The sequence below is a fragment of the Nannospalax galili genome, unplaced genomic scaffold, assembly GCF_000622305.1.
Source record: "Nannospalax galili isolate Female #2095 unplaced genomic scaffold, S.galili_v1.0 scaffold6044, whole genome shotgun sequence".
NCBI lineage: Eukaryota > Metazoa > Chordata > Mammalia > Rodentia > Spalacidae > Nannospalax > Nannospalax galili.
The window spans coordinates 26,648-40,104 of NW_008351071.1; positions in this window are offsets into that span (position 1 = coordinate 26,648).

Here is a 13,457-nt window from a genome sequence, read left to right on the forward strand (position 1 = left end):
GTTATCTGTGTGAAGCTAGCCTTCTTGATCTACATAGCAAGTTCTAGGCCAGCCAGGCCTACAAGGATGAAGCCAGGGCTTCATTATGGATGAAAATGGAGTGATTACAATAAAATTCAGAGGCTCATTAGAGCACATTTTGGAATGCTACATTACATAAAGCTGGAACATCTACAAGAAATGAATAAATTTCTAGACATACATGATCTACCAAGATTAAAAAGACACAAACTAGTTAAACAGATCCATAATAAGAAAGCATAAGTCAGCAGATTAAGCAGTAATGCAAGGTCTTCCCACAGTGAAAAGCCCAGCACTGTGAAGTTCTGTCAGGCTTTTAAAGAAGCACTAACACCTGTACTTCTTAAACTGTTCCATAAAATAGGAAAGGAACACCACCAAACTCATTTTATGAAGCCAGTATTTCTGATACCCAAACCAGACCCTGATGAATGCAGAAACAAAAATCCTCAATAAAATATCTACAAATCAAATTCAAGAATTAGGGGTGGAAAGATGGCTCAGCAGTTAAGAGCACTGGACGCTCTTGCAGAGGACCCAGGTTCAATTCCCAGCACCCACATGGCAGCTAACAACTGTTCAAAACTCCAGTTCCAGTGGATCAGGTGTCCTCTTCTGACCCCTGCAAGCACTGCACAACACAGGTGCACTTACAAACATGCAGGAAATACATTCATACACATAAAAAATTTAGATAAAAATTTCAAATCCAAGAATTAAGATCATACACAATGTCTAAGCTGTTTCATATGAGGGATGCCAGGTTAGTTTAAAATATGCAACTGAGGGGCTGGAGAGATGGCTCAGCGGTTAAGAGTACTGACTGCTCTTGCAGAGGACTTGGGTTTGATTCCCAGCACCCACATGGCGGCTACAAACCGTCCTTAACTCCAGTTCCAGGGGAATCCGAAGCCCTCTTCTGACCTCCGCAGCACTGCATGACACGGGTGCACTCACATAAAATATACAACTGAATAAGTCAATAAATGTAGCACAGCACATAAAGTGACTTAAGGACAGCAATCACATGATGACCTCAACAGACACAGAAAAGCCTTTCACAAAAGTCAATATCCTTTCATGGTAAAATTTCTGAAGGACCTGGAATACATGAAACAGATCTCAACACAACAAAGGATATATAAAAATACACACAGCCAATACTACACTAAATTGTGGAAAAGTAAAAGCATTCCCTTGAAAATAAGGAAAGAGAAATGGCTGCTTACTCTGGTTTTATTCAGTACATACCTGAATTATTAGCTAGAGCAATGAGGGAAGAGAAAGAAATGAAAGATACACAAACAGGACAGAAAAAGTCTTATTATTTTTGTTTGCAGACTTCATGATTCTAAACTTAGAAGCCCCTATACAATCAACCAGCAAACGCTGAGAGCTGCTGAACACTTTAAAACAAAGCAAAAGGGATACAAAATTAACATCACAAACGACTAGCAAAAGAAACTTTCTGAGAAAGAAATCAGGAAAAAATTTTATTCACAGTAGGTTTAACCCCTGGTGCCTCAGGATTTGTGCAGAGTTCACCCCACAGGTCAGAGGTTTTATTTTCTGCCCTCTAGCACCCTAACTTCAGCATCTCAGGACCCACATGAAGCTGGCTCTCAAATGGTGGGGAGAATCAATTCCCATAATTCCTGCAAGTTGTCCTCTGATCTTTACATGTGTGCCACGGAGCACACTCTCCCCCCCAAAACTATATGTAAAAAAGAAAAACAAAAAAACAAAACAAAACAAAACAAGACCAAAGAAAATATTATGGGCCAATGAGGTGGCTCAGTGGGTGTTCTAATTTCGTTTGTGTTGTGATAAAAAACTGAACAAAACCAACTTGGGGAGGAAAGGGTTATTTCAGCTCACAGGTCCACCGTGCAGGTCTGAAAACAACATAATGAAGAACATTATTTTGTATAATAACTCAAAAACTTAATCAAAAGGAAAATGTTTGACTCAGTGAACACCTTCATGTGACTGCTGCGGACTACTCTTCCAACTCTGATAGGACATTACAAACAAGGAAAGTCTCTGTTCTATAGTGTGTTTAGTAAATATTAGATGGTGATGAACACCGAGCAGGAAAGGCAGGAAAGAGGAACAGAAAGGCAGGAAGTGGGCAACAGTTGGCAGTTCACAGGCAGGGAAGCCCTCATTTAATGACGTCTGAGTGATGATTTGGGGGAGGAGTGAGCCATGCAGATATCCGTGGAGATGATTCCTGGCAGAAGTCCAGAAACCCTGAGGAGGAGAGTTTGGTGTGCTTATGGATGGGGAGGCCACGGGCAGGAGTGAAGTAACGGGGGATGGGTGAGAGGTGAAGAGGACAAGGCACAGAGACCAGTTAAAGCCCAATTGCTATTATGTCACTCCAGTAATCCAACTCCTACAGCAACTTCACATTTCACCCAAAGGCCCGAGTTCTATAGGGCGTCCTATCTCCTCTGCCTCGTCTGTGTTCCTCCAAACACAGTGGTGTGGTAGGACAAGGTGAGGGAGGAAGGCCGGAGAGGCAACTACAACTGTGCAGAGATGGTGACTTTGACTAGGCAGGCACATTAGTTACCTGTCTTGTTAGTGTGATCAAATACCTGACCGAAGCAACTTAAGGAAGGACTGATTTTGGTTGCTGGAGGGGATACAGTCTGTCATGATGGGAAGGTACGGCAGCAGGAGCAGGAGGCAACTGGTCACAGAGTCCACAGTCAAGAACCCGAGAGTGATGACTGCTTATGCTCAGCTGACTTCTCCTTTTCATTCAACTTAGAGCAAGGAATGGTACCATCCACAATTAGGGCGGGTCTCAACCTAATGTAGATAATCCCTGAGAGTCAGAGGGTTGTCACAATTTGTCACGTATTAGACGTGGGGATGGGGTGAGCGAACAAGAGGCCCAAGGCTTTGTGCCTCAGTAGCTGGAAGAAAATGTTTCCAATTGCAGATAAGGGACCTTGTTGCAATGACAGAGATCGTGTCTCCCTAACGTGTATGGGGGGTGCTAGGGGAAGGACTTCTTTTGTACTTGTTGGGGCCAATATAACTTTACATAGCTATGTACATAAATTCGCTAGGCATTTGAAAATAGAAGTCTGGTTCAGTCATGTCTATGCTGGAGATTCCAGTTTGGGTCATTAGCATACAGATACTTAGATGAGATTAGCAACGGGGTGAGTGGACAGAAAACAGAATGTGATCAAGGCTTGAACTGTGGCTGTACGTCAAACATGACAGGCTCCTTAATGTGTATTGGGGGGGTGCAAATGACGTAAAGGTGGCAAATGACGAAGTAAGGACAGCGGTGGAGGTGGAGCTAGGGAGTATCTAGGCAACAGTCATGTTCTGGAGGCCACGCAAAGTGTTTGACAGAGGGATGTGATGAACTGTCAAAGACTCATGTCTGATTTCTTCCAAGGCTTTTATAGTTTTTAAATGTGCCCACTTGCTCATGTAGGCCAGAGGTCAACCTTGGCTGTTGTTACTCAGGCATTGGCCACTTTTTAAAAACAATTTGTGATGGTCTCTCACTGGCTTGGATCTTTGCTGGTTGGCCAGTGAGCCTCAGGAATTCACATCTCTGCCCCCCATCATTGCAATGATAAACATTCACCACCATGCCTGGCTCTTTTACTCAGGTTGTCTTGCTTACCCAATGTGATGGCTAATCTCGGTTGTCAGCTTGGCAGGATTTGTAATTATTCTAAGAGACAAGCCTCTGGGCATACCCGAGGGATTATCTAGATCTGTTAGCATCTGGGAATGCTCAAGAGGGATTATCTAGATCATGTCAGCCTCTGGGCATGCCTGTGAGGGGTTATCTAGACCATGTCAGCCTCTGGGCATGCCTGTGAGGGATTATCTAGATCGTGTCAGCCTCTGGGCATGCCTGTGAGGGGTTATCTAGACCATGTAAGCCTCTGGGCATGCCTGTGAGAGGTTATCTAGACCATGTCAGCCTCTGGGCATGCCTGTGAGGGGTTATCTAGACCATGTCAGCCTCCGGGCATGCCTGTGAGGGAATATCTAGACCATGTCAGCCTCTGGGCATGCCTGTGAGGGGTTATCTAGACCATGTCAGCCTCGGGGCATGCCTGTGAGGGATTATCTAGATCATGTCAGCCTCTGGGCGTGCCTGTGAGAGGTTATCTAGACCATGTCAGCCTCCGGGCATGCCTGTGAGGGATTATCTAGACCATGTCAGCCTCTGGGCGTGCCTGTGAGGGGTTATCTAGACCATGTCAGCCTCGGGGCATGCCTGTGAGGGAATATCTAGATCATGTCAGCCTCTGGGCGTGCCTGTGAGAGGTTATCTAGACCATGTCAGCCTCCGGGCATGCCTGTGAGGGAATATCTAGACCATGTCAGCCTCCGGGCATGCCTGTGAGGGGTTATCTAGACCATGTCAGCCTCCGGGCATGCCTGTGAGGGGTTTTCTTGATTAGGTTGATTAAGCTGGGAAGACCTACCCTAAATGTGCACAGTATGACCAAGATATAAGGTGGTCTGAGGGAAGAACTTCGGCTTTCCCGTGCTTGTCTTTGCATCTTGCATGCGTGTGCAGCTGCCTCACTGCTGCCATCAGAACCCAGCTTCTTGAAAACTGTGTTGGAAACTGAACTCAGGGCTTCAGTGAGAGCAGCATGCCCTCTTAACCCCTGAAGCCATCTCTCCAGCCCTCTAAATCCCCTTTTAATAGCTATTCATTCTATCAGCTTTGTTCCTTCCTCTAGTGAACCCTAATAATACACATAGAAAACACTTCACAGCCTGAGCTACTTCCTGAGTCACCCTTTAGAGTGTCCCTCTGATCAGCCTCACTCTCCCTCTCACTATGTTGCCCAGCTAACTCATTATGTAGACAAGGGAGGCCTTGAACTCACAGAGATCTGCTTGCTTCTGCCTTTGCCTCCCAAATGCTGGGACTAAAAGGGTGAGCCACCACACCTGGCAACAGTTTCTCTCTTACATGTACATCTATTGTGTATTTGAAGCAAATTTTTTATATGGTACAAGACAGGGGTCCAACTTTATTCTTTTGCATATTGATATTCATTTGCTCCAGCGCCACCTGTTAAAAAAAAATCTTTCCTTAGTTGTCTGTGGTGGCACACGGCTTTAATCCCACCACTTGGGAGGCAGAAGCAGGTGGCTCTCTGGGAGTTCAAGGTCAGCCTGGTCTACATAGTGAGTTCCAGGCTAGCCAGGGCTATATCGTGAGACTGTCTCAATAAATCAACAAAAAGTCTTTCCTCATCAAATGGGGTTGCTACCCTTGTCAAAAAAGCAATGGACTATAGGTAAACTATTTCTATACTTTATTTCCATTCATTGACACTGCAGAATAAAAGATAAGTGAATTCAAAGACCACTATAGACACTGTGGAGGTTTGAATGAGAATGTCCCCCATAGACTCCAAGTATTTGGACATTTTGTCCCCAGTTGGTGGTGCTGTTTCAGGAGGTTTAGAGGGTGTGGCCTTGGGAGGAAGCACGTCCTTGGGGATGGGCTTAGAGAATTCTTAAGCCTTGCTGGATTTCCTGTTGCTCTCTGCTTCCTGTGTCTGTTTCAAGACATGAGCTCCTCTCTCTGCTTCTGCCACCTCTTGCCTCACTGCCATGATGGACTCTGATTCCTCTGGAACTGTAAGCCAAATGAACTCTTCTTTCTAGTAAGTCCCTTGTCAGTGTTTTATCACAGCAACAGAAAAGTAACTAAGACAGAAATTATCCAGAATGAGAGAGAATAGAGCCCCAGAGCATCTGGAGCTGCAGGCCAACTCCCGTTCATAAACGTCCATGTGGCTAGTCTCACCAGAGGAGAGGTACAGGAAAAAAATCTGAAAAATAGAATGGCTACATTTTTCCAAATTGGAAGAAAACTACAAACTTTGAAACTCAACAAACAGAAGAAGGACTATATATTTAAAAAAAAAAAAAAAGCAAATGTTAGCTCTTAGTTAATTGCTAAAAAACTGGCTATAAAGAAAAATGAAAATCAATGAGAGTAAAATGGCATATGGGGCATGGGACAGTGTCAGTGGGCTTGGACGTCGGGGTGGACAACCGTGCAGAGGCCTCCTAACAGGGCATCTTCCCTCCCTTGGAGACTTCTAAAGGTAGGCACCATGCTATGGTGGACTGAGGCCTTTCTCTTGCTTTGGATCCCTGCCATACTGTCTGCAATTACCAACCTTCTTAACAAAGCTCTCACCTCAATGATAATCTGCATCTCGCCTGAGTCTCTTCTCTCTCAATCCTTAAAATCTAACACCTCTACCTCTGGTTTTGTTTATAATGAACTTATACAAGTGATTACTCTGCATACCAGTGAATGTGAGAAGTACGGTCTTTGTAGCAGAAAATTCCTGCCTTTTGAATAAGCCATTTATTCCTCCACTAAGTGGAGTATACTGTCAACCCCTCACCTGGTTTTGTTTGTGACATTTTTAACAAATAAACACAAGTGATGTGTAGACTGCAAGTTAAGGCATAAGGACCTCTGAAGCCTAGGACTTTTGCCTGGGAGAAACTAATTGTGAAACACACTTAGAAGATGCTACTGTTAAAAAAGCACTAAATTAGGGGGCTGGAGAGATGGCTCAGCAGTTAAGAGCACAGATTGCTCTTATAGAGGACTCGGGTTCAACTCCCAGTACCCACATGGCGGCTAGGAACCACACTTGACTCCAGTTCCAGGGGAATCCAATGCCCTCTTCTGACCTTTGCAGCATTGCATGACACGGGTGCACTCAAAAATACATGCAGGCTATACACTCATACACATAAAAATAATATATATTAAAAAAAAAAGTACTGACTTGCTGGCCATGGTGCACACAACCTTAATCCCAGCACTCGGGAGGTAGAGTCGGAGGGATCTCTGTGGGTTCAAAGCCAGCCTGGACTACAGATTGAGTTCCAGCATATGTGAGGCCATCTTAAAAACACCACCAACACCAGCACATACTCTACCCCTTGGAACACCACAAGGAAAGCAGGATGAAAGCCTGACATCTCTGCCTTCGTTTCCTGGGTTTCATCTGAAGGCACAAAAATAACATCATTACCCTTAACCTTTCTTCTTGTGTCAGCTTGGATTTCAGGAAGACCTGGACCTCCCAGGACCCCTCCCCCACTTACACACACACAGATGAGGGCAATTCCCCACAAAAGCAAGGCTGTACCCCAGAGCAGACGTGATCTGAGGACCAGCCACTCTGCAGACTGAGAACTGAGATCCGATCAACCGAAGTGTAGTTACATCCTGATCAGGACTGTTTATGTGGACCTCTAGATCATCTCTCCAAGTTCTCCCTCTAATTAAGCCTAAACCTGTGAGTACCCCAAAGATGGACTTGGGGTCATTGGACCCCTTTATTCCTCTTCTCAAAGTGACCACAGTGAATAAATCTCTGCTTTTTCCATTGTAGGACTGCCTTGTGGGGTATATGTGGGGTCAATGGCTGAGCCTAGCTTTGGGGCATAAGAGCCCAGGTTTTTGCTCTAAAAACTCATTATACTTGCATGGCTAAAACGTACCTAATGTGAAAGCTCATTTTGTGAGAAAAATGTAAACTAATATGTCAGGAGGCTGCAGTGGGAGACTTGTCTGTCCTGTCTTCTGGTGTTATCAGACAAGTGATAGCAAAAAAACAGTCTTCAGATTTGCTACGTTTCAGGCAGCATCTGATTGAAGATGAACGGGAGCCGTCCACGGATTGGAGCTGAGCCTCCCTGAAAGCTGCAGACAGTGGACTACTGTTGGCAGTCACTAGGTTTTGAGTGGTTTGTGATGCAGGAATAAAAGAAGAACTGAAGAGGTGGCTCAGTGGTTACGAGCACTGACTGTTCTACCAGAGGACTTGGATTTGACTCTCAGCACCCACACGGTGGCTAACAACCGTCTACAACTCCAGTTCTGGGGGACCCGATAAATCTCTTCTGGCCTCTGCGGGGCACTGCACACACGTGGTGCACTTACATACATTCAGGCAAAACTCTCATACACATAATAATAAAATATTTAAGAAGCAGAACAGCAGCATAAAGGTACTCAAATATACTGCAGACCTTCAGCAGGGTGGAATTTCTATTTGGGAACTTTAACTGCTAATTTAAATATAGTTATTTGTGCTCTGAGAGAAGAAAACTCAAAATTATTTTCCTAATGTTACATGAAATGCATACTTATTATAAATGGGCCTTACATTGGATAATGCATCCTAGTTTATTTGACTAACTTCACTTTGAAATTATTTAACTCCTTATTTTAATGCACACATAATCAATTTCGAGCTGGCTACTGTAAGTTTATATTTCACTGAAAATTCCAGATGTCAATATTCAGAATAGAGGTAAAGTAATTGTTAAGGGTCTGCAGTAAAGAAATGGGACATTTGTTGCCTAAATAGGATGCTTTGTAAAAGCTGCCACAGAGAATGTTGTGCTGTCTGTTGTAAAACTGATCAGACTGTCAGCAGCAGCAGCAATGGAGGCCGAGCTCCACGCTGTTACCCATAGCAGCCTGAGGAGCTCCATTAACTCTTTGAGGGATCTCCAGTGTGGAGCAGAGTTATTAAAAGATGTTTTTAAACAGATTTAAGAACAGGGCTTAACAGAAAGCTGTTCAGGGGAAGAGTGAAGAATATCTGTTAGATTCTGAAACTGCTGCTCAAGGCATGGCCATTTTGAAGAACAAGGCGGTCAGGGAGATATCTTTCCATGCCGCCCCAAAGCCCTGGTCTCTCAGCAGGCAAAGCAACAAAGCGCTAACAAGGCTCCCTTCCTTCACAGCTGCAGGCAGGGGCAGCTGCTTGGCCCAAACTGGCCCAAACTCTAAACCACAGTGCCTTGCAAATCACTTTACCAAGTAAAGACCACATAAATCTCAAAGCACCCATTCCTTGGGAAAACTGCAAAGAATCCTTTGGTTTGGGTCTAGGATTGAATCCTCACTGTGGTTGCCAGTGTAATTACGGCCTGTTTACCTGAAATACATCTCAGGGCCTGTCTATACTGAACAAAGGATTCTCAAGGAAGGTTCCACATACACATCTTAGCAATAGACATGTTTATCATTTTGGTGGTTCTCAAGTTAAATCTCAGAGTTGCTAAGAAAACTTTTTCATTTCTGTTTGATAGGTGAGATTCAGGGTGGCTTCAAAGGTGCTCCTGATGGGATTACAGCGGCTAAAATAAAGCCAAGAGCTGCTAGATGTGCACAAGAGGGTTAAGACATATCCTTATACTGTAAGTATAAGGTTTCTGGTGAGACTCCTTGAAACTTGCAGTCTTATAGCTGGGAAAGAAAAGCCATTCACACTAGGTCTTAAGCACGATTTACTTCCATCTTAATATTTTTATTTGAAATATCTCTCCATAAAATTGTTCTGTATGTTGGCAACCTTCACAGCAAATGGGGTTGTGTTGGAATTCTTGATTCCCAGCTGTTGAGGCTTCAGCAAGGCTTGAGTGAGGAACTCTTCCTTTATTCCCCTAATTTTTCCTCTTATTCTACCTTGCCTCAATATTAACACAACTCTAAAAGGGAAGATGTCATGCTCAATTTTTGTCTCTAGAGCTCTGGTCAGTCAGCTCACACATCTAAACTAGCAGGCTAAATCACAAAATCCATCAGTCTGGAAAACTGAAAGGGTTTATAAGTGATAGATAATGCAGCTGCTTAGAAGTTAGTAGGCTTGAAGGTTACTGAGGATGGACCTCTCCCTCATAATCAGTTCCCTACCACCTCCTATTGTCCTGATAACATACACATTTTAAGGAAGGGGAAGTACCACAATTCCACCCCCTTAGAATTTGAAATACTGTGCTGGGTAGCTTTGTGTCAACTTGACACACCTGGGTTGAGGAAGCCTCAACTGGGGAATTGCTTCCATTGAACTGGCCTGTGGCCACGTCTGAGGGGCATCTTCTTGATTATTGAGTGATGTGGGAGGGCCCAGCCCACTGTGGGCAGGTTGTTCTGTGTTGCGTAAGAAAGCAGGCCGAGCAGGGGCCAGGGGAGCAAGCCAGCATTCCTCCATGGCCTGTGCTCCAGCTCCTGTCTCCAGATTCCTGCTGAGTTCCTACCTTGGGCTCCCAGATGAACTGTGACCCGGGATATGTGATAGGTAGAGAATGGGCGGGAGCGAGCGGCGCGGATGGAGAGCATGAGCGGATGGATGAAGGCACCGAGGCACAGATGGAATTCTCAGTGGGACACAGATTTATTTCACATGGGGCACCTTTCCCTCGGGAAGGGAAAGATGTCAGCTCACGGGTTGTGAGCTGGGACTTTACATATGGGGGCTTTAGGGTATGGAATCAGGGAGGGGGAAGCAGGATGTGCATCAGCAGCCCATCCCTCAAGTAGGTCTCCCTCCGCGCCGTCATCCGCCGGCCGTGGTGGCGCACACCGGTATGACCTCAAAGGTCAAGGTGCTTATCAGCTAAGTTCCCTTTTCCAGGCTCCAAAGTCTGTAGGTCCCTGTTGGGGAGGGGGGCTGCTATTGGAACCCTAACAATATGTAGGCTAAATAAACCCTTTCCTCCCCAAGTTGATACTGGTCTGAGTGTTTTATCACAGCAATGGAGAAACAAACTAGGACAAATACCATGTGAGGGAAGAGGCGTTCTACAACTCATCTTCCTCAGAATTTTAAGAGTGAAAGGGGAAGCATCAGATCTGCTCCTCCTTTAGATTAAGATGCCCCTGAGAGGGAGAAAGTTGGGCTTTGTTGAGTCCCATTAATGGAAGGCTGTCTTCTGGTAAAGCAGTGCTGTCTTTATATTTTAATTCCTTATTATTTATTTATTTTTGGTCTTTTTGAGACAGGGTCTCCCTGTAACCCCAGCTATCCTGGTACTCACTATGTAGACCAGGCTGGCCTTGAACTCACAGAGATCCGCCTGCCTCTGCCTCCGGAGTGCTGGGATTAAAGGAGTGCGCCACCACGCCCGGCCTCCTTATTTATATGTTATGTGCATGAGTGTTTCTGTCTGCATGTCAGTGTATCATGTGAGATCAGAACAGGGTTCTGGATCCCTAGGAAGTGGGGCTACTGACATGTATCGGGTGCTATGTGGGTCCTGGGAACCAAACTCAGATCCTCTGGAAGAGCAGTCGGTGCTTTTAGCCATGGCACCATCTCTGCAGCCCCTAATGAACTCTTTTTAATCCACCCCGGTACATGACTTTCTCTTGTGCATGTGTGAACATGGGTGTGGAGGCTTGAGGACAACTTTGGTGGTTGTTCCTTAGGAGTCGTTCACGTTTTTTGAAATGGTCCCTCACTGGCATAGAATCACCAATTAGGCTAGAGTGAGACTGTTTCTATCACCCCAGGGCTGGGATTCAAGTGTGTCCCCACATCAGCCTTTTTAATTTTCGTTCTGGATACCGAACTCAGGTCCTCAACATCGCAAGTACTTAATGACTGAACTATCGCCCCCTTCCTGTGGCCAAATGAATGGGATCCGAGTTCTGTCTCTGGGTAGACATGGCAATCTAAATGGCTTAAAAGATTAGACGTATGTGGTTCCTTCAAGTTCATCTAAACGAGCCTCTTGCCTGAACAGGGAAACACCGCTCAGGGAAGCTGTCTGTTAGAGATGTTAGAAAACAGCAATGGCCTACCTAAACATCCAGGTTGGCATACCAGTTCCCTTGTCATTGTAATTTCTCTCACTTTTTGTTGTCATTTTGAGAAAGTCTCACTCTATACAGTCAGCACTGGCTGGTCTGAAACTCACTTTAGACCAGGCTGGCCTTGAACTGAGATCCTCCTGCTTGCTTCCCCAGTGGTGAGATTAGAGACGTACTCCCACACCCATCTGTCCATATTTACTCTCACTTTCAAAGAATGCTTTTCTTTGCAACAGTGCCTTTGGCCGTTGCTCACTCATCTTTCATAACACTAACAAACACCATCTTCTACACAGTATGTCTCATCTGTATTCTTGTCACAGAGGACACTAGATCCCAGGGACAGTATTACTAGGGAACTGGAGTTCCCTTTTGTGTACTTGGTCTTGTTGATAAAATAATTTTAAAAGGATTGGAAGCTTGAGGATCATTTTATGAGTTTAAGAGAAGAACAGGGCAGGCGAGCTGCAAACCTCAGCAGTTGCTAGAGGTAGAGGGGTAAGAGGAAGAGACTCATGCCTTTTGGGCTACAGTCCAGGAAGCAGGGGCTCAGCAGTGCCGTTAGTTTGCAATGGGGGTGGGAGGGTCGAGATATCTTTAGAGAAGAGTGAGAAATGTCTAGACAGCCAGAATGAGTGTGCTTATCTGAAGAAGAGAGACAGAAAGGGAAGTTCTGAGTTAGAACCCAGAACAGCTGGTGGCTTAGCAGAGATCTTAAGTACTGTATTGAGGGACGGGCTGAGGTTGTAACTATTCTAACCCGTTAATGGAATAGTTATTCCTCCCATCTCTTTAGAGATGGCTCAGAGGTTAAGAGCACTGGCTGCTCTTGCAGAGGACCTGGGTTCGATTCCCAGCACCCACATGGCGGCTACGAACCATCCTTAACTCCAGTTCCAGGGGAATCCTATGCCCTCTTCTGACCTCCACAGCATTGCACAACACGGGTACACTCATACATGCAGGCAACACTTTCATACACATAAAATAAAAAAAGTAAATAAAATATATTAATGTTTACACATCTATCATACACATCTATCACCTTACCTGAAGGGTAGTCACCAGGCCAAAGGATTGACAGGTTCACTTGGATTAACTCTTAAGGGAGAGGAAAATAGTCTGTAACGTCATAATCACTGTCAGATCAGAATGCCAAGCTTCTATCCAGGCCCAGAGGTAGAACTCAGATCTCATTCTTCTGGGTAGGAGGAAGTAGCTTTCCCTCAGTGACCTCATCAAAGCCACCTTTCAAAGGTACCTCCACCCTTTTTCCTTCCATATAACATTTTAAATCTTAAGAAAGGTATAATGGAAGGTGGAGTCCAAGGTGGATTACAGAGGGAAGGTCCATCCTCTAGCCTCCAAGACTGCTAATGCCTACATAGCTACTTTGGCAAGTGCCAAAATCAAGTGGAAAAAAACCAAAACCAGACAACTGTTAGATGTGCTTGTCACATTGTAAGAGCAGAAAAGAAAAGGTCTAAGCTGAATTTTTATACAAGTCTTTATTTACAACTTGTTTAACAACTGTACAGTTTTTGCAGCCTTGAAAACTTTTTGTATTTGAATGGGAAAATATAGTTTGACCAAATCTTAACTTTTTTTCATATACATACATTATATGCATATATAACACCATATATAATTAATGTAACAAGTTGGCAATCATAAAATTAAAATACCACCAAAAAGAAATACAGGATTTCAGGAATAAAACAACAACAAATAAAAACCGTTTCTGATGGTTTCTAGGAACTTTGTTTTTGTGACTTTGATCTCT